This window comes from Triticum aestivum, chromosome 4A (assembly GCF_018294505.1).
Source record: "Triticum aestivum cultivar Chinese Spring chromosome 4A, IWGSC CS RefSeq v2.1, whole genome shotgun sequence".
Lineage (NCBI taxonomy): Eukaryota > Viridiplantae > Streptophyta > Magnoliopsida > Poales > Poaceae > Triticum > Triticum aestivum.
In genome coordinates, this window is record NC_057803.1 from 234,846,044 (window position 1) to 234,868,359 (window position 22,316).

The window sequence follows — 22,316 nt, forward strand, 5'->3', positions numbered from 1 at the left end:
CGGCTTCGATGGCTGGGCTAGCTACAGAGCGCGGGGAGGCAAGGGAGAAGGGGGAACCGAAGCGGGGGCTCACGGCGGGCTCGAGGACGTCGTCAAAGAGCTCGGGGGAGATCGTACGGTGACGTGCGGGCGGTGGAGATCTACGGTGGCCGGCGATGAAGACGACGAGGGTGGCGACGATGGAGGCCGTCCGGAGGTTCGTGGCTCGACGAGGAGGTGGAGGGGCTCGTGGCGGAGCTCGTGGACTCCACTGAGGGGCGAGGGGACGGCGGGGAGCGCGTCGGTGGTGAGCTGCGGCGGCGGCAGCGCTTCGGGCGCGGGGAGAGGGAGATGTCCAGGGGAGGAGGGAGAGCGAGAGAGAGGGGAAAAGGACCGGGGCGGCGCGTGGCGTCGTTCCAGGGCATCCAGACGAGGAGGGGAGAGGCAGGCAGGCAGGGAGGGAGGTGGCGTGGCCGGCGGAGCGCGCGCGCGTCGGCACGCAGCTGCTTGGCGAGGGGGGAAGACGACAAAGGAGGAGGCGGGCTGGGCCGCCTGCTGGCTGGGCCGGCCTGCTGCTGCTGGGCTGCACAGGGGGGGAGCCCGATGTAAGCTTCTCCTCTTTATTTCTGTTTTCTATTTTTTTCTGACATTTGTTTTGATTTAATTAAAATATTAAATCATTTAATTACCTTATGCCAATTTTTGCAGGAGCTAGCTATAATATTCCAGGGCTCCTTTATAAATGGCATAATTTTTGGACCATATTTCATATATATAACAATATATATCCAAAGCAAATAATTATCGGATTAATCCAAATTGCCAAAATTAAATATCCATGAGCTCCTAAAAATATTGGTTTGATTTTTATCTCTGTCCAATATTTTCAGAGGGCAACATGAGCATTTTCTTGGACCCTTTTGGAGAAATTTTTATTTGGGTCATTTTCAAAAATGATTCAGAGGGTTCCACCAATCCTAAATTCAAATTTAAATGGAATATAAACATGATGCACAAATGACTAGCTAGTCTAGGTCATACCAGACTAGGGATGTGACAGTACCTACAGGCCCGGACATCCGGCCACAGCCCGGAGATCCGGCCAAGCTCGGAAATCCGGCCCAAGCCCGGAAATCCGGCGCCCTCCATCCCGAATGCATCGAGACCAACCACACCAGCTCGGACATCTGGCTCCTGACGAAGTCCCGGACATCCGGCCCGACGCCCGGATATCCAGACCATCCCTATCCAGAGAGCATCTGGACGGTGCCAGGCCAGCCCGGACATCCAGAATCTCGTGAGCGCCCGGACATCCGGCCCGACAACCAGACGTCCGGCCTCCCCTGTCTGCACACAGTGTAGGGCCGAGGTCCATTTACCCCTTCGATACCCTAGACTATATATACTCCTCCACCTCCTTCTTTCTAGGGTGAGCGATGTGATTGATCATATGTGAGATAGAGACTCGCTCATCCATCCGGGACTACTCCATCGAGAGAGATTGTCGCCTCCTCAGAGAAGATCCACATGGATTCAAGACCCCTAACGGGAAGACCTCAAGACATCCTCATGGAGAAGAACTCATTACCTATGTATCGTCCTTTGTTGGGTTCAGATCGTGTATCTCTTTATGTTTCGAGGATCTAGCATATGTGTCATCATATCTTGTTGGTTTGAGTAATTCTCTCGTGTTTCCCTTCATGATTTCTCCTCGTGGTATTCGTGTTCATCGCGGGATCCGCTCCTTTGGTGAAAGATCTACCATCTAGGGTTCCACCCTACATCATCTCGGTATCATGAGCCACGTTTATCACGATTTCAGAGCCTCCGCTCTTTGTTTTCTAGCCTTATTTTGTTGATTTGATCCGCGGATTTCGTGTGTAGCAGGTAGATCTAGCTTCTCCTAACTTTTCTCCCAATTCCTTCCACGAAATCTCTCGAATTTTGCCTTGGAATTTCAAGTCCCCACGAGTTCATAAAGTTCATCCATGGCCCGGACATCCGGCCTGACCCTTGGACATCCGGCCCCTGACCGCAACATCTCCATCCACCGCCCCATTTCCCGCCTAACTTTTGCCAAATTTTGCTCTGGTGCCCACATTCACGTCCGCATATCACCACCATTTTCAGCAAACACCACCATCGCTTAACCGCTATCAACTCCGACAATTTTGTCTTGTTTTGCTTCGAGAATTTGAGTTGTGGTTCCGTGTCCTATTGTGTTTCGGCTATTTAGGTACAATTTGACATCAACGTCACTGCCGCTCATCTTCCCCACAGACTCCACCATTCCACCATTTTGACACCATACTGTATGCAAGAACGGTAACCTCATCTTGGTATCGTGATATCCCATCATTATACATTCTTGCCATTACATTGATCGCCACCATAGCTCAATTTTGCATATCCTACCCATCGAGAATAGCCTTTGAGTATTGTCAGCAACATCACTTGTGCACATTAGTGGTCATACGTCACATTGCATCTTTCCATATCATCTTGGTACATATCTTGGTATCATCTTTTGTGTCACAAAGTTTTCATGGCATGCACAATTGCTATCTTGATTCGTGAAGTTTTGCATGATAAAGAGCACAAAAGAGAAAGGGCCAAACAAGCTTTTAAGCACAAGGGAAAGATAAGCAAAGAGCTTTTAAGCAAGAACCATAGCATCACACTACATTAAGATTGTCATACTTGATCATCTTGGATCATATCATCGGAATACCTTACATGGAGCATACTTGGAATAGAAGTCATTGCATTTTGCTTAGTAGGTTGTGCACAAGGCTTCGTATCCGCCTATTGTGTAGTCGTGCTAGCATCTCTGTAGTGTTGTGCAACAAGAGCATTTTCCGTGGATTCCACATTTTGGCTCATTCCTTGGTTGCACGACCCCATTTATCTATTTGCTTGTGTGTTTCTGTGTACCATATTTTGCTATTGGTCTACTTCTTGCATTTGCAAATTTGTGAATCTTTTCCAACATTATTGAAGCTCACTAACAATTGCATCAAATTTTGTGCCACAATCCTAATCGAGCTCCACCATAAGCTTTTACTTGTGTAGTAGTGAGAAACCGACAAGAATTGATACCAATTGTGCTATTTCCTTGTTACACATTTGAGTGATCATTGATCCATCTTCAACATCGGTCAAGGTACATTTGGTATAAGTTCTTCTCTTTATCCCACTCATACATTTCTTGGAATGATGGATAGGCCAAGTACTCCTACCAACCCACTCTTCATCAAGCAAGACGACGACATGTCCTCCTACATCACAAAGAGCCACCTCTTTGGTGCACAAGAAGCTTTGCATCAAGAGCAACAAGCAATGAGCGAACGCATCAACAACCTTGCCACTGACGTGCGACTCTCCGAGTAACGTACAAGAGACTACTTCAATAACAAGCTTGAAGAACACAAACAAGAGAATGACGCAAGAATGGACGAGATTCATGCCTTGTTGGTCAATCGCTCTTCTACCACTTCGTCGTACTCAAGACGGAGCCGCTCAAGTCGACACTCCAACGACACCATCTCCGGCTCAAGTATTACAACATCAAATAATCTTCGACGTGCCGCGTGCCAAGGCCGTCAAGCAAACCGCAATCCTCTACATGGAACCGATGCTCAAGAGCAACTTCGAGCGCAAGAGCATCGACATCATCAAAACCAAACTACTTTTGCGGAAGCACACGAAGATGCACAACACCAAGATGCACAAGATGCAGAGGCACAACATCAAGAACAATAACGATGTGAAGCTCAAGCACTAGAGGCGCAACATGCCCTCCGAGATTCAAGTCGAGCCGTAGCCACATGCAACCGGCAAAATCGTGAGCAACAAGAAACACTTCATGATGAAGTTCAAGAACGGATATATCAAGCTCGCATGCATCGTCAAGATCCTCAAGCTCCTCCACAAGCTTGATAAGAACATCAAGTTCACCAAGATAAAGAAGACAATGGAAATCTTCCAAGACAAGAGCAAATTGAGGGAAACAAGCCTCCTCGTCAAGGACGTCATCATACCCAATCCCAACACAATGAAGAGCAACGCTACGACAAGCTAAAGTTCACCATGCCCAAGTTTTCCGGAAGCAATGATACCAAAGAGTACCTTTCATGGGCATTGAAGGTTGACAAAATCTTCCGCTTGCACAACTATGATGAAGAGAAGAAGATCGCTATGGCATCCCTTGAGTTCCAAGATTACGTCCTCATTTGGTGGGAACAAGTCATTGAGAGCCAAGAGGCAAGAGGTGAACCACCCATCACAACTTGGCCACAAATGAAGGATGTCATGAGAGCACGTTTCATGCCAACCTACTACAACCACGACATCTTCAAGAAACTTCAACTACTCAAGCAAGGAACAAAGAACATTGAAGAATATTGCAAGGAAATGGAGATTGCCATGATACGAACCAATGTCACAGAAGATGATGAGCAAACTATGGCACGTTTCTTCAATGGACTCAATAATCCTATCAAGAAGATCGCGGACTTCCAACCATACTCGAACCTCATCGAGCTAGTGCACCAAGCTACCAAGGCGGAACGTCAAGTGCAAGATGACTTCAAGTATGCCAAGTTCTCATCCAAGTTCTATGGCTTCTCCAACACCCAAGCTTCAATGACTCCAACACCTTCTACCTCAACGAAGCCTTCTACAAGCAACGGCGACAAGTCAAGCTACAAGAAAACTATGACAACCTCAAGTTGTCCTCCTACTACAAGCAACTTCAACCAAAGAGCTTCATCGTCATCTACTCCAACCGATGAGACCAACAAGACAAGTTCCTTCAAATGCTTAACATGCGGCACCCGAGGCCACAAGTCCTTCGAGTGTACCAACAAACGCACCATCATCTTCAACAACGATGGTACATATGACTCTATGAGTGAATGAGAAATGGAAGCCCTTGATAATGTGGCCATGCACCAGCACGTGAATGAGGATGAAGATGATCAAGTCTTTTGTGACGAAGATCCGAGCCCCGCTCTTGTTGTCTCCAAGGTCTTGACACATCAACATGAACAAGAAGAAGACCTAAGATGCCATATCTTCCATACCAAGGCCGACATCAATGGAAGGTCCATGAAGGTCATCATCGATGGAGGGAGTTTCCATAACTTAGCAAGTGAAGAACTATGCTCCAGGCTCCAATTGGTCAAAATGAAGCACCCACACCCCTACGAGGTTCGATGGCTAAGAGACTCTGGCACTATCCACGTCGAGCATAGGGTACAAGTTGCCTTCAAGATCGGAGCTTACGAAGACACTTTGGAGTGTGACGTCATTCCAATGTCCGTTTGCCACCTTCTTCTTGGGTGACCATGGCAATTTGATTGAGGTGTCATCCACAATGGGAGAACGAATTACTATAGCTTCAAGATGAACGGAAAGGAGTACGTACTTCGACCTATGTCTCCAAGCCAAGTGATCACCTACAAGCAAGCCACCCATCATGGAGAGAATAGTGAGAGAGCGAACCACCAAAAAGAGAGTGAACTCCACAAGCCCAAATTGAGTGCCTCCATGATGAGCGACAAGAAAAATCTAGTACTATTTGCCACCAAAAGTGAGATGAGAGAAGTGTGTGACAACCCATCATGTTTCATGCACTATGTCCTTTTGTGCAAGGATGAGGAACCAAAAGCTAACACCTCTCACAATCTTCCTTTAGTGTTATATTCTCTATTGTAGGAATTCCAAGATGTTTTCCCCGACGAGCTACCTCCGGGTCTACCTCCACTACGAGGCATCGAGCACTGAATCGACCTCATCCCCGGAGCACCCCTTCCTAACAAGGCTCCCTACCGCGTCAACCCCGAGGAAACTAAGGAGATCTAACGACAAGTACAACAACTCATAAATAACAGCCAAGTTAGAGAAAGTTTGAGCCCTTGTGCCATACCGATAATCCTTGTTCCCAAGAAAGATGGTACATATCGCATGTGTTCTGACTGCCATCCTATTAATGCTATTACTGTGCATTATCGTTACCCCATTCCACACCTAGATGATATGCTAGATGAGCTTAGCGGAGCCACAACTTTCTCTTAAATTGATCTTAAAAGTGGCTACTATAAAATACTCATCCAAGAAGGTGATGAATGGAAAACCGCATTTAAGACCAAATTTGTCTTATATGAATGGCTCGTTATGCCAATGGGTTTATCTGAAGCACCTGGTACTTTCATGCGAGTCATGCATTTTGTTCTTCGACCCTATATTGGTGTATTTGTTGTGGTCTATTTTGATGATATTCTTGTGTTCAGCAAATCTCTCAAAGACCATGTCACCCATCTTAGAACCGTGTTGCAAACCCTTAGGAAAGAGCGCCATTATGCTAATATGGACCAATGCCTTTTTGGTGTTGATAAGCTTGTTTGCTTGGGTTTTGTTGTGTCTTCTAAGGATGTTCATGTTGATGAATCTAAGATCAATGCTATTAAAACTTGGCCCCAACCAACCAACTTGCAACAAGTGTGTAGCTTCCTTGATTTATCCGGTTTCTACCATAGATTTGTTAAGGATTTTAGTACCATTGCTTCTCCTTTAAATACTTTGAGTAAGAAGAATGCACCCTTTGTTTGGGGACCAACTCAAGATAGCGCATTTAAAGAGCTTAAGAATTTGCTTACTCATGCTCCCGTACTTGTATTACCCAACTTTGACAAGCCCTTTGAAATTCATTGCGATGCTAGTGGTAACGGCATAGGAGCTGTGTTAACGCAAGAGAAGCGCCCCATAGCTTACTTTAGTGAGAAAATTTCCGGAGCACAACTCAATTACCCCATCCATGGCAAAGAGATATACGCTTTAGTGCAAGTTTTGCATGAATGGAAACATTATCTTCGCCCTCATGAATTTGTCATCCATACCGACCATGAAACTCTTAAATACCTTAAGGGTCAAACTAGGTTGAACAAGAATCATGCTAAATGGGGTGAGTTCATTCAGTCATTTCCTTATATCATCAAGTACATTAAAGGTAAGGAAAATGTTGTGGCGGATGCTATTTCCCGGATTTGCATGCATGTCACCAAACTTGAATTGAATGTCATCGGCTTTGAGCACATAAAAGTATTGTATGTGCATGATCCTACTTTTGCTATTCCATATGCCAAATGTTTGATGCATACATCTTGGGAACGCTATTACATCAAAGATGATTATCTTATGAGAGCTAACAAACTATGCATCCCCGAGTCTTCTTTTCATTTGTTACTTTTACAATAATCTCATGGAGGAGGACTAATGGGACCCTTTGGACGCGACAAGACATTTGCTATGCTCTCCAAGAACTAATTTTGGCCCAAGATGTTCCGTGATGTCTCACACTTCGCCAACCGATGCTCTACATGTCGCAAAGCTAAGTCTAAAGCTCAATCTCATGGCCTTTATATGCCACTTCCTATTCCATATCAACCATGGGAAGATATTAGTATGGATTTTGTGCTTGGTTTGCCTAGAACTAAAAATGACAAAGATTTCATGTTTGTTGTTGTGGACCGATTCTCTAAGATGGCACATTTCATTCCATGCAAAAAGATAGACGATGCTTCACATGTTGCAAATCTCTTTTGCAGGGAAATATTGCGTCTCCATGGAGTGCCCAAGACGATTGTCTCGGACCGCGACGTCAAGTTCTTGAGTTACTTTTGGAAGACCTTATGTGGAAAGCTCGGAATCAAGCTCTTGTTCTCTTCGGCATACCATCCTCAAACCGACGGTCAAGTAGAGCTCATGAACCGGACGCTCTCCACTCTCCTATGAATGTTGATAAAGAAGGACATCAAGGAGTGGGAGGAGTGCCAACCCATCACCGAGTACGCCTACAACCGCGCAAGACATTCGACTACCGGCAAGTCCCCCTTCGAGGTTGTCTACGGTTTTAACCTGTTGTCCCCATTGGACATTGTCCCTCTACCACTACAAGAGCGGACCAACGTGGACGCAAGTGCCTGAGTCAACTACCTCAAAAATATGCATGAAGATACAAGGCACACCATTGAGCGCCAAGTACAATGACTCGTGACCAAGCTCAACTTCAACAAGCACCCCATGGTATTCAACGTTGGAGATCTTCTATGGCTACACCTTTGCAAGGACCGCTTCCTCAACGAACGCAAGTCGAAACTTCTACCACGAGCGGATGGACCATTCAATTTGCTGGAACACTATAACAACCATGCCTACAAGATCGACATCCCACGAGACAAGTACTCCATGAGCGACATCTTCTACGTCAAAGATATCTCTCCCTACCATGGTGATGAAGATTTCGATCTGAGGACAGATCTTTCGCAAGGGAGGGGAGATGATGCGGAGCATCCTATGGTCATCCCCATTGACCTACCATCGTCTCACCAAGTGCCAAGAGGACGTATGACACAAGCTAGAGCTAGAGCTCTCGAGATCGAGGTGACTTCCTTCCTTAGTGATATCACATATGATCCACCCGAGACATGGCTACTACCTAAGTCCTGAATGTTTTGCATGATTAAGTACTAAGAGGGCCCTCCCGAAGATGCACGTGAAGACGGAGAAGTCCCCAAGTTCACGGATGAAGAGAAGCAACGGAAGGAGTCAAGAGTAGCTTCCAGGACTCGGACATCCGGCAATGACCCCGGACATCTGGCTCATGGAGCGTCCACAATGATAGCCACCAAGTACCTACAGGAGCCGGATATCCGGCCAAGCCCGGAAATTCGGCGCCCTCCATCCCGAATGCATCAAGACCAACCCCGCCAGCCCGGACATCAGGCCCCCAGCCCGGACATCCGGCCCGACGCCTAGACATCCGGACCAGCCCTATCCAGAGAGCATCAGGACGGCACCAGGCCAACCCATACATCTAGACTGAAAGCCTGGATATCCGGTGTCTCGTGAGCACCTGGACATCTGGCCCGACACCCGGACGTATGGCCTCCCGTGTCTGCGCACAGTGTAGGGCCGAGGCCCATGTACCCCTTCGACCCCCTAGACTATATATGCTCCTCCTCCTCCTTTCTAGGGTTAGCATTGTGTCAGCATTCTAGGAACGGGGGTCCATAGACTTGCGTGCCTGCGGCCCACGGCGTGGCTTTGCTGGCAGGCCTGTACGTCCCATCTTCATCAACAAGGAATCAAGACCCTCGCGAGGGGCCGAGCCTCTCGGGGCAGAAGACACAAGACCTCCTCAGGAGCAGCCTCATCAGGCCGACTCGTGAGGGGTGGAGAGCTCAAGGTAGGGCAAACCTCATGAGGTTCTCGTGACGTGAGCCATGACGATCAAGGCCAGGCGGGCGCCAGCGCGCGCAGCGTCCTTGTTTCAACTTTAGTGCTAAGGAAGCAAGCGCAAGCACGGAGTACCGAGGCATCAAGCAAAGGTTTCCATATTGGTGCAACGAGACCAAGACCAGAAGGACGGCAAGACGGAGGTCACCGTGGAACCCAGGACGGTGTCACGGCCTGAACCATTGGCAGGCGAAGACCACCTTTTGTCAGGGTAGCTTGTACTAGTTGTCCCCTTTCAAATTGGTCGTTGTTGGCTCCCTTCCCGCTCAATATTTGGGGAGAGGACCAGGGCCTCTATAAATAGGACCAGCCACCACCATAGGAAGAGAGAGGATCGAAGATCATCCTCGGCCACACAAGTGCACCAAACACAAGAACACCTCAACCTGAGGAGGCCACTCTTCCCCTTGTACTGTTCATCCTCAGCGCAAGAGGCGATCCACCACCACCACACTAGAGTAGGGTATTAAACCACAACGGTGGCCCGAACGAGTATAAATCTTGTGTCCTTTGTGTTGCGAGTTCATCAAGTTAGTTCGTGAGATCTAGGCTAAGTTAGGACGCGGATCGATTGGGGGGTGATCTTCGCGTGCAACCCAGTTTTCGAATCTTAAGGGTTTTGCCAGAACCCGTGATCCGACATTTGGCGCGCCAGGTAGGGGTGCACTGGAGCTTCCCTTCCGTCCCTCCATGTCGCGTCGCTTCATCGTCTCCATGGCGAACGCGCGTCACGCCCGTGCGGAGCGCAGGGCTGCCCTCGCCACCCGCGTTGCTCAGACGGCCCCTGTCGGCGGGCCACCCCGTCGCTCTCCATCGCCTACCGCCAACGCCGCCAACGGCCTGGCAGGGAACGAGCAGCAAGCACCCTCGGTGCGACAGGACGGCCGCACCGCCACTCCATCGCTGACTGCCGCTGGTTCATCGTCTCACGCTCATCGTGTTCCCACGGACGCACTAGCCGCGCTCCTCATGGCGCGCGAGCTCCTACGCTACCTCCCGGTCGATGACCTCTACGAGGGCTGGCTTGACCGCATCGCCGAGCTTGTCCGTGCCGCAAGGGGATCCCCAGCGATGTCCCACTCTCTGCCTCGCCCTTCGCCAGCCATGGGCGATGCCTCTCATGAAGCACCTCCACCACTTCTGCCCCAAGACGGCGCCCTAGCGCCAAGGCACGCAGCTCCACGGCGCGACCCACCGCGGCTGGCGGCCGCGCGTGAAGAAAGAAGCTGTCAAGAAGTCCCTCGACCGCAGGCGAACGCTCCGCCACTCCACACTCCGCCGCGCTAGGATCGATTGCTACGGCAAGGCCCCGCGTTGCTGGCCGAAGCGGCACGCGGGCGCCAAGTCCAAGCTCCACCTCCGAGGCGGGCCCCGGTGACCACGGCTGGCTGCCGTGCCTTCACCCCCGAGCTGCGTACAGTCGCCAGGTCGGGCAAGTTCAAGCCAGATCTGCCACCTCGCTACGACGACACCCCGACCGCGCGGAGTTCCTGCAGCGCTACGAGCTGAGCATCGAGGCGGCCAACGGCGACGAGAAAGTCATGGAGAATTGGTTTCCCATGGCTCTCAAGGATGGCCCCCGCTCCTGGCTCCTGAACCTGCCTCCAGGCTCAATTTCCTCCTGGGATGAAATGTGCAACCGCTTCATCGCCAACTTCCAGGGCACTCACGACCGCCCCCCGGTCGCGGGTGACCTACACCGCATCAAGTAACAACCAGGAGAGACCCTATGGAAGTACATTCATCGCTTCAACAGCGCGACGCATCAAAATCCCCAAGGTGACCGATGAGGCCATCATCTCAGCGCTCTCCAATGGTGTCCGTGACGTCAAGATGAAGGAGGAGCTCGCCATCCACGAAGAGCTGTGCACGACACTGGAGTTGTTCAACATTGCAACCAAGTGTGCAAGAGCTGAGGAGGGGCGCCTCTCCCTCCTCGAGCTCCCTACTACAGACCCAGAGGAGAAAAAGACCAAGCCCAAGGATGTGAAGCGCAAGGGAGTAGCCATGCTCACGGCGGAGCCAGACACCAATCACGGCAGAAACCAGCCCGAGTCATCCAAGGGCAGCCGACCATTCTGCGCCTTTCATAACCTGCATACCCACAACACCAGCGACTATCAAGAGATCAGAGCCATTCGAGAAGGACGCTTCGGTCGACGCCCCAAGTGCAGCGACCAGGGCTACGGCCGAGGAGGAGGACATGGTGGCGGACGCTGGGACAACCGTGGCCCGCTCCAGGAGTGGCACGACCGGCCTCGCGAGGACCGCTGGCAGGATCAGCCTCGCGAGGGTGCCTAGAGGGACCTGCCTCGTGAGGGTCGTCCTCAAGGCAATGCAGGCCTTCCTCCATTACCACCACCACCCAGAAGGAATGATGAGCACCATCAAGACGAGGGGCTGGGGGCTTCCAGGAGCCACGCGCTGTCGCCTGCATCTTGGGCGGAGCTCAACCCCCAGCCTCGTAGCGTATCTTAAAACAGTTTGCCCGTGAAGTGAATGCAGTTGTCACATCCCTAGCTTCTGGTGCTGCCTAGTGTTTGCATCTTGCTTGCATCATGCTTAAATTTCTGAAAGTTGAATTGGGAAAGCTGAAAGCCTCAGAAATCATTTCAAAAAAATGATCAATATTAAAAATTGCTTCAAATAAAACCAAGAAAATGTTCCTGTTAAGCTATAAAAATATTGGCAAGAGGTAAAATTCAAACCATTATTTTTGGAGTCACAGAAATATTTATTTTGGGCATTTGAGTTAATCAAATAATTATTTGCATTGGATTTATATAGGTGATATATTAACTATATGTCCAATAATTCTGGTAATTATTGAGGGGCTTTGGAATAATCCATTTAGTCCCTGCAAAAATTGTCAGAAGCAGAAAAATTAGTTTGGTTCAAAAACCAAATTAAAACAAATGTCAGAAATAGAAAACAGGAACCAAAACACAAAAAAAGGCAGAACCTCACCTGTAGCTGACCTAGCGCCGAGTTGGCCCAGTACTGTTGGAGGCCCAGCCCACCTGGCGACTTGCCAGTCTTCCTCAACCTCTGCCAGCTGGCAGAGGCGAAGGCAGGCACGGCCCGCGCTGAGGCCGCCACCTCCTCCCTGCCTGCCTCACGCCACCGAGGCCTTCTCACGACGCCCAGGAGACGTGGACGAAGCCCCGCACCTCCCTGCCTCTCCCTATCTCTCTCTCTCTCTAGTTCTCACCCCCTTCCCTGGATCTCTCTCTCTCTCTCTCATGCGCGACCGCGCCGCCGCCACCGACGAGCTCCACCATGGCCACAGCCACTCCCTCGCTCCCTCTCTGCGTCCCCAAGCTCCGCCACGACCCCGTGGAGCAGCACACCAGACGCACGCAACCAGAAGAGGCCCCAGTCAACCGGAGCGTCGTCGTCTTCACCTCCGGTGCCCGAAGATCGACTCCGTCAATTCGCCTCGTCCAGAGCGTTCCCGAGGCCGCTAACCTACCATGCCGCATCGCCATGAGCTCCTCTTTCTCCTCCCCCTAACCACGTTGCTCTGCTCGTCCCCTAGCTAGCGTTGCTGCCGTGGCCGAGCTTCCCCTGCCGCCGGCCAAGTCGTCGCCGCCGCTTTAGCCACCGCAGCTCGCTCCTGAGCGCGTCGCCGCAATCAGGGCACTCCTCGAGGGCCTCCTAGCCCCTCAGCTGGCCTCCTAGCGCACCGCAGCCCTGCGCCCGCTCAAACCCGAACTCCGGCCACCACCGCGAGCTCTGTTCCGGCGAGCTCCGGCCATCCCAGCTACTGCTGCTTGCGGGAATGGATGCGCGCGTGTGCCAGCAATCCGTAGCCGGAAACCGTGCGCCAAACCGTCGACCGTGGGCAAATCCCTAGCCCCTCCCCAGTCTAGGGCTTCGCCGCCGACAAGCCGTGGGTCACTCTGGTGAGTTGACCCGGGTGTTTGACCCCGTCTGACCAGGGTTTGACCTCCCTTGGTCACTGACGCGTGGGGCCCGCCCTGCTATTTAATCTAGGGTTAGGACTAACAACAATTAGTTAGTCTAATGCCACTGACACGCGGGACCCACTGGTCAGATTTGACCAGGAACGGTCATGTTGACTTGCTGACGTCACACCGACGTCATGCTGACGTAGTAAATGATTTTTTGGTTTTTCTTATTTATAAATGATTTAGAAATTCCGGAAAATAGTTAAAACTTCTAAAAATCATAGAAAATCAACTGTAACTCCAAATGAAATAATTTATATATGAAAAATAATCAGAAAAATCCAATCTATCCATTTATTATACTTTCATACATATGGAGTTTGCATATGAACCCTTGGTCCATATGGACTTCAATTAAATTGTTACTAGATGCATTAGTGCAAATCGTAAAATTAATGCCATGTCACATTCATGCATCATATTGTTGCATTGCATTGATTGTGTTTCCTCTCTGTTGCCGGTGTTTGTCCCCTCTCATTAGACGACGTTCCGACGATTTGATCGATGACACCGATGAAGAGCTATACTATCTTCAGAAGTGCCAGGCAAGCAAAACCCCCTTGTTCATTCTGATAAAATCCCGATCTCTCGCTCCTGCTCTCTTTTACTGCATTAGGACAACAACATTTCAACGGTTACATGCTGCGGTAGCTGAACCCCTTTCCTCTACATGACCTGTCATTGCCACAGTAAATAGATGAAACCCACTAGCATGAGTAGGAGTTGTTTGAGCCCTAATGTGCCTACTCATTCATGTTTGTTTGTCATGCCTGCTACTGCTTAGAGTTGAGTCAGGTCCGATTCATCGGGGATGAATTGGAATGTGGTGAACATGTCCTACTGTGTGTGAGCTAAGTGTGTGAACACGATTTGGTAAAGGTAGCGGTGAGAGGCCATGTAGGAGTACATGGTGGGTTGTCTCATTGCAGCCGTCCTCACGAACTGAGTTCTGTATTTGTGATCCATGAACAGCTACTACCACGCATTGGAATGCTTAAGTGCCCCTCTCGACTTATTAATCAACATGATCTCTGTCCAGGAGTTGCAACTAGTTTCTGGTGTTTGTAGGTAGTGTTAGTAGTCTACCAAGTGGCACCCGGTACAGGTGGGCTTGGGACAGACTAGGCATAGTGGCACGGTGTACCAAGTGGCACCCGGATGGTGGGCTTGGGAACCCTGCTCACATCATTTGGGGCCGTGAGCGACACCCCGGCCATATCTCCTTGCGGATGGAACCCGAATAGGCGATAAACCTGGACTAGAGACTTGTTGGTTAGTCAGGTCGTGACCGACTCCCTCGCCCGGCTTCCGCTTGAAGCTTGCCAAGGTACATGACGTGTGCAGGGCAATAAGTGGCGAGAGCGTGTGTGAAGAAGTACACCCCTGCAGGGTTATCATTATCTATTCGAATACCCAGATTCCTCGGATATGGAAATTTGGACCACTTGCATAGTTCATAGACAAGTGAAAGTGGATACTCTAAAATGCGCAAGATAAGCGTGAGTGCTATGGATGGCGTTCTCGTAGGGAGACGGGAGGGGATCCATTGTGGAGTATTGATATGGTGAATATGTGGACTCGTGTGCGCCACCTCAATGGAGTTACTTGCAGTCGTAGTTGAGGATAGCCACCGAGTCAACGCTGGCTTGCTGCAGTCAAACTCCACCACCTCTTTGTTGATACCGATGCATATGTAGTTAGTTCTGATGTAAGTCTTGCTGGGTACATTTGTACTCATGTTTGCCTATTCTATGTTTTGCAGAGAGACTTCAGTCTCGCTAGTAGTTCCGCATGGACTTCGACGTTTAGCTTGATACCTCAGCTACGATCTTGTGCCCTCGGCAAGATCTGGTAGATAGTCAGGCTTCTCAGCCTTTTTCATTTGTAGATGTCTGTACTCAGACATGTTAAGCTTCCGCATGTGTTTGTTGCTTGTATGCTCTGTATGTTGGGGTCACGAGACCCATGTTTGTAATATCTCGCTCCTCAGAGCCTAATGAATAAATACTCTGAGTCGTAGAGTCATGTTGTGATGCCATGTTGTATTTGCACATATCGAGCATATTGTGTGTATGATTGAAATGCTTGGTATGTGTGGGATCCGACAACCTAGTTGTTTATCCTTGGTAGCCTCTCTTATGGGGAAATGTAGTCTTGTGCTTCCATGAGCCATAGTAGTCCGCTACAGCCTGGTTCACCGGAGTCCGCTACAGCCTGGTTCACCGGAACACTTGACTGGCCGGCATGTGATTCACTTCATTCCTGTGTTTGTCCCTTCGGGGAAATGTCATGTGGTGACATCCGGAGTCCTGCCTAGCCTGCTACAGCCCGGGTTCCCGGAGTCCTGTTAGCCCAGTGCTACAGCCCAGATTCGCACATTGCTGACTGACATGCTCGATGTTGATTCATGTATGCATGTCCCCGTAAGTTAGTGCCACTTTGGGTTCACGACTAGTCATGTCAGCCCCGGTTCTCTGTCATATGGATGCTAGCGACACTATCATATACGTGAGCCAAAAGGCGCAAACGGTCTCGGGCCATGGTAAGGCAACACCCATGGGAATATCGTGCGTGAGGCCGCAAAGTGACATGAGGTGTTACCGGCTAGATCGGTGTGACTTAGAATAGGGGTCGCTGACAGCAGTTCTCCCCAAGCTCGAGGCCACATGCCCACTCAGATGGTCCAGGTGCCCCATCACGTTCAGTTCGGCAGATCAGCTGCTGGCGTCCTCCCAATGCTCTGTTTGCCAGTCATCAGCAATGTGCAAGTTACCAAGACCCTCATCGACAGCGGCGCAGGGCTCAATGTCCTGTCCGTTGACACGTTCGACAACCTCCAAGTGCCATATGATGAGCTTCATCCTACCAAGCCTTTCTCAGGAGTGACCGACAGCTCTACTACCATGATCGGCCAGGTCTGCCTCCCCGTTACCTCCGGAGAACACAACAACTACCGCACCGAACTCATCGACTTCGATGTCGCCTACATCCAACTGCCATACAATGCCATCCTCGGGTATCCAGCCCTCGCCAAGTTCATGGCGGTGACCCATCACGGCTACAATGTCCTCAATATTCCGGGAAGCGGCGGAATCATCACAATCCCGTGTGAAGAAAGAGACGAGGTGTGCTCCCTCGAGCATGCCTTCCAAGCTGCAGCAATCGACGACCCCGACAATCAGGGCGAGCGCCCTCCTAAGGCCACCCCCAAGAAGAAGAAGCAGTTGCATCACGCAGGGCCTCAGGCAAGCGGCGCCTCGTCAGGATCGGCGTCTGCGCTTGGGGCGCCTCGCTCCATCGCATAAGGAGGCGCGCCGAGCGCCCCTCTCGGGCAGCGCTCGGGGGCTCTCTTCTGGAGGGCCTCAAACTTTGCCAGCATCATGAGAGAGCCGCATGGGCACCACTTGGAGGTGTGCTTCGCGGCACGTTTCCCTCGGGAGGACAGAGGGCAAGGAGTGCCCACCGCTCAGGAGTTCATCACCAAGACCACTCAGGAACTGCAAGATGCGAGGGCCATGCGCGGCAGCCACCGCTCACCAGGCGCAGCTCCCCTTCCAGGCGAGGATGCCGGGCTGCATGTCTGCATCGACGTTCTAGGGCTCAATGGGGCCGCCTCTCAGGAGCTTCTCTGGCCTTCGCGCGTGGGACGCTGCGAGGGCCCACCTCACAATTACGTTCGCATGCCTTCGGTCTGCCGAGCGTGGCGGCCGCCTATGATCGCAACTTGCGGAGCATCCTGGCGGCTCAGGAGGCCAGGCACCACGCGGTGCTGACAGAGATGAAGACGGTCCTCGAGGAACCCCTTGGGCGCCCGGGGCCTCCCGAGCCTCAGGGCCCTAGTGGCTCATGAGGGGCAACCCTTCGCCGCACGCCTTTAGCTACCCCAACTCTCCTTCATCGACAGGGCCATGTGACATTTTCCAAGGTTCATTCAGCTGGGAGCGCCCCCAGGGCTGCATCATTCCCAGGCTGCGTGGGCCCGTCCCTGTGGCATGTATCTTTCCTTTTATGTCTTTAGCTTACCTTGTTGGGGGCGCCCCTCGGGCTGCATCATCCCCAAGCCGCTCGAGCCGGACCCGGTGGCATGCATCTTCCCTGCACTTACCTGAGCTAGGTTGCTTTCCATGCTTAATCTATCTATGACTATCTCCTGCTTGATTGGCACCCACCTTGGGAGCCGCGCATCGGCCGTCTTTCTTCAGAACCCCTCGCGTGAGTAAGTCAAGCACGGCGTCTATGCTCGGGCCTGTCTCTGCAGCGTCGATAAATCCAACGGCCGAGCTCTGTCTGGCAGGCTGATCCCGTTCACGTCACCTCCTGGGGCCGTTGGTGCTTGGCTTTTTCACGCGATGACCTCAGGAGATTCGTTCGGCGCATGTTGCCTAACCACTTCGCAGGACCAAGACAGCAAACAAGAACCAAGACCAGGCGCAACCCGCCTTGAGGTAGGGCCTCATGAGTCCCGCGCTGGCTCACGAGTGCCCAGATACACCTCGTCTAGCCCTGCCGTGCAAGCCACGTGTCAGGGCGGGACTGTACACGCCCCGAGGGCTCTCCGCAGTAGGGAGTCCCCCTCCCACGCCCTAGTGGAAGCACCATGCTCCGCGCTGGCCGTTGACACTGCCGAGGAGCGGTTATGGCCGTGCAGAAGTGGAAGCACTACGCTCCGTGCTGGTGATAAACAACTGAGGGCGGCCCCACTGTCGTACCAACCTCAGGGAGTCCCATAGCTCAGTGTCCGGCCTCACCACAACGCCTCCCCTCGGGAGAGTCGTGCGAGGGGGCTGGACACGGGGGCTGCGCTTGGGTCACGCCCAAGCGTGCGCCACCCAACCAGGTCCCCTGGACCTGGTCATCGCACACCCCTCCCGAGCCGAGCCTCGGCAAGGGCAAAGGTATGGTGAATGTTTGCACGTCAACGGGGGACTCCTGAGCATCGCGACTTGGGAGCCTAACTGGTCACGTAGTCCCCCACTCCTTGGTCTGTCCTGGTTTCCGGTCGGCTCAACGGCGGTTGAGGTTTGCGCAGGGCTGGGCTCTGCCGCCATAGAACATTAACCTATCCTCGCGTATCCTTTCTATAGGTTGTTTGCGCGTCAAGGGGGACTCCTGAGCATTGCGACTCAGGAGCCTAACTGGTCACATAGCCCCTCGCTCCTTGGTCCGTCCTAGTTTCCGGTCGGCCCAATGCGCGGCGGTTGAGGTATGCGCGGGGCCGGGCTCTGCCGATGCAGAACACAAAGCAAATAGGAAGAAAATCGCAAAATCTCAAAGCAAATATTACAATACATATTGTCCTCACAATATCAAACGCAAGTTTAAAGCCTCCACGAGGCATGGTGCATATTACAGGAACAAAGCAGAAAAGCAGCCGCAAGTCACCCCTGGACACCGCCGGCACCTGCAAAAGGTGCCCCCTCCTGGGTAGTGTCGCCTTCACCTGCATCATTGGTCGAGGGCGCGGAGGCGAAGGCGTCGAACTTCTTCAGCAAGGCCTCCACTTGACCCTTCACCACCGCGGCGGCAGCCGTGTACTGTTCATCAGCTACAGGTTCCATTAGCTCATCAAGACAAGTGCTGGGGTCGCGAAGGTGCAGGTGGCTGAAGACCCGTGTCAGTGCGGCCAAGGAAAGGACGCGAGCCTCTACCTCCACCATAGGACCGATGCCTTCCACGACCTCCTCGAGCGCCTTCACCGGGAAGGGAAGCACCTGAGCAGGGCCATCCTCGTCGCTGGCCAGCGGCTTTTCCAAGCCCTTCTCGTATAGTGTGTTCAGCGCCACGCGGGACCTCTCCTTGAAGGTCGAGAAGGCCGCGCAGTCTTCAGCAAGGACCCTCGCCTGGCGTCAAGGTCGGCCTCCTTCGCCCTCGTCTTTCGCTCCAACTCCTCCAGCCAGTTGCGCTCTGCTGCCTGCGCCTTCGCTAGTTCCCCCTAGCTCGGTGTCATAGCCGTTGATGGTGTCCTCCCAGGCCTTCATCTCCTCCTCCGTCGCCTGGCGGCCACGTGCTTCTTCTGCATGATGGTCGCGCAGGCCCTTTAGCTCGTCCTCCAGCCCTCGGCAGCGGCCGCGGGCGGCCTCGGGGTCCTTCAATGTCGCCACGCGATCGGCCGCAGCTTTGGCGGCAGCTTGCTTCTCCTTCTCGGAGGTCGCCGCGGCCTGTCTCAGCGACACTCGGACCACCGAGTCGGAGTGAAGCCAGCCAGAGACCAGCTCCAAGCGCTCTACCACCAGGTGCGAGTCCGTGCCCTGGAGATCTTCCCGTAGCCGGGCCATTTCTGAAAAGGCGCACTCCAGGACGGCTGAGGAATAGAAGAACCTGGAGCTAGGGGCGCAGCAGGAGAAGGGGGCGACGTCGTCACCAGAGCCTGGGAGATCAAGGACTCCTAAACCTCACCATCCGTGCTAGACACCGGCACCTCCTGAGCCTGCGGCGCTTCGAGGGCTGACTCCTCCCGAGGATGCTCCATTGGGCCTCGCAAGGACGACTGGGATGGAGAAGCATGAGCACCATTTCCTCCTTTGCCCATGGAGAAGGGCACGGTCATAGGAGGCGACACAGACTCAAGCGACACCACCTTGCTCTCCCTTCTCCTCTTCACCGCAGACGACAGCCTGGTTACGCAGCAAGGGAAGACAGTCAGAAACGAGCCTCAGCAGCAGGAACAAGGCGAGGCAGGGCACTTACTAGTCTATAGCAACATAGTCCACCTTCCGCTTGGTGAGCTTGAAGCCGGAGAGCGTCGTGACCCGAGGCGCTGCAGCACCTGCTCCAGAAGCTGAAGTGGGAGCGGCAGTTAAACCAGAAATGGCTCCAACCGACACCGGAGCAGTAGAAGAATCTGGGAGGACCAGCGCCGACCTGCTCCTCGTTGGGATCACGGGCAGTTCCTCCTTCTCCTGGGAAGTGTTGGCCTTGTCATCGTCAGGAAAGGCATGGAGGATGTCGGCCTTACTCAGGGGGGAGGTCTCCCCCATCCCTTCGGGGGTCACCTCCGAGTCTTCCTCCCCCTCTTCTTCCTCATGGGGCTCACCAGAAGACAGCTCCATTGGCACCGGCGCCGCTAGGGCCCCAATGAGCACCGGCGGAACCAGACCCCGTCCGTCAAAGTTCGGCTTGGAGGCCACGATCAGCACACATTCCTTGTGGCGAAACATGGGAGTGAAGACATTCGGAGGATACTCTTGATTGTCCTCAACCAGGAGGAGGAGAGTTGCGGTCAGCTGCTCGCCGGACATGGTCTCCGAGCTCAGGCGAACCTTGTCCTCTTCATCCCCGAGTTCCCACAAGGGGCGCGAACGGGCCTACAGCGGGGCCACGCACATAGCCAGAAACTCCCTCAGGAGCATGGCCCCTGTAATACTCGCCGCCTTCGCATTGCTGAGTTCAGGTCGGACTTCATCTGCTCTAGCACCAATGTCACCCGCTCATCGGTGAGCTTCGTGCAGGACCACGCCTTGTCGGCCTAGGGCTTCTCCGTAGGTAGAACCAAGCGTGGGTGGACACACTTGGCGCTCATCGTGAACCATTTTGCCCTGAGGTTGTCGGCCTTCTTCCCAGTGTTTGACATCGAGCTGGCCTTGCCGTCCGCGATGAAATTGGCGCACCCGGAGATATGGCCCTCGCTGGCACGGAGGAAGAAGAAGTTGCGCAGCAAGGCCATGGACGGCATCATGCCCAGATACGCCTCACAGTAGTAGGCGAAGATGGACAAGAGAAGGACGGAGTTGGGATGGAGATCCAGCGCCTGCAGCCCATGGTGGTCGAGGACCTCATAGAAGAAACCGGAGAAGGGAGGAACCAACCCGGCGGCGATACTGCTCGTGAAGAAGGGGAAGAACACGCTCCCCTCGGGCTCCGGCATGTCGGTGGCAACCCGAAGCTCCCTCTTCCCCCTTTCATTACTCTCCCCGCCGTCAATAGGTGTGTGGCGGCGAGGTTTTTCTCTGAGACATTGGGCGAGTCGAGGGCAGGCTCGTACCAAGCCTTCGCCATAGACGACACCGGCGACGAGGTGGGATTGACCTTTCGGGGTGCCATGGGTCGCTGATGCAGGAAAGGATGGAAGCGGATCTGAAGATTTCGGAAGCGGGGAGCAAGAAAGGGGATCCGAGCAAGGCGAAAGGAAACAGTGAAGGTGAACATTGTCTATGCCAGCCATTTGATAGTTGGGCAGTTGCCGAGGCAGCGTGGGGAAGCGGAGACGCCCAAGTCCAATCAACTACCACACGTCGACCGAGGCCGCAGGATATTGGGGCCTGCGGCACTCCGCACTTGACCCCTAGCTTTGCCTCGAAGCCAAATCCCGAGCGAGCCTTGGGTCCGGGGGCTACTGTCGGCATTCTGGGAACGGGGGTCCCCAGACTTGCCTGCCTGCGGCCCACGGGCGTGGCTTTGCTGGCAGGCCTATACGGCCCATCTTCATCAACAAGGAATCAGGACCCTCGCAAGGGGCCGAGCCTCGTGGGGCGGATAACACAAAACCTCCTCAGGAGCAGCCTCATCAGGCTGGCACATGAGGGGCGGAGAGTTCATGGTCGGGCAAACCTCGTGAGGTTCTCGTGATGTAAGCCATGACGATCAAGGCCAGGCGGGCGCCAGCACGCGCAGCATCCTTGTTTCCCCTTTAGTGCTAAGGGGGCAAGCGCAGGCGCGGAGTACCGATGCATCAAGCAAAGGTTTCCATATTGGTGCAACGAGACCAAGACCAGAAGGACGGCAAGACGGAGGTCACCTTGGAGCCCAGGACGGCATCACCGCTAGAACCTTTAGCAGGTGAAGACCACCTTTTGTTAGGGTAGCTTGTACTAGTTGTCCCCTTTCAAATTGGCCATTGTTGGCTCCCTTCCCGCTCAATATTTGGGGAGAGGACTAGGGCCTCTATAAATAGGACTAGCCACCACCATAGGCAGAGAGAGGATCAAAGATCATCCTCAGCCACACAAGTGCACCAAACACAAGAACACCTCAACCTGAGGAGGTTGTTCTTCCCCTTGTACTCTTCATCCTCAGCCTAAGAGGCAATCCACCACCACCACACTAGAGTAGGGTATTACACCACAATGGTGG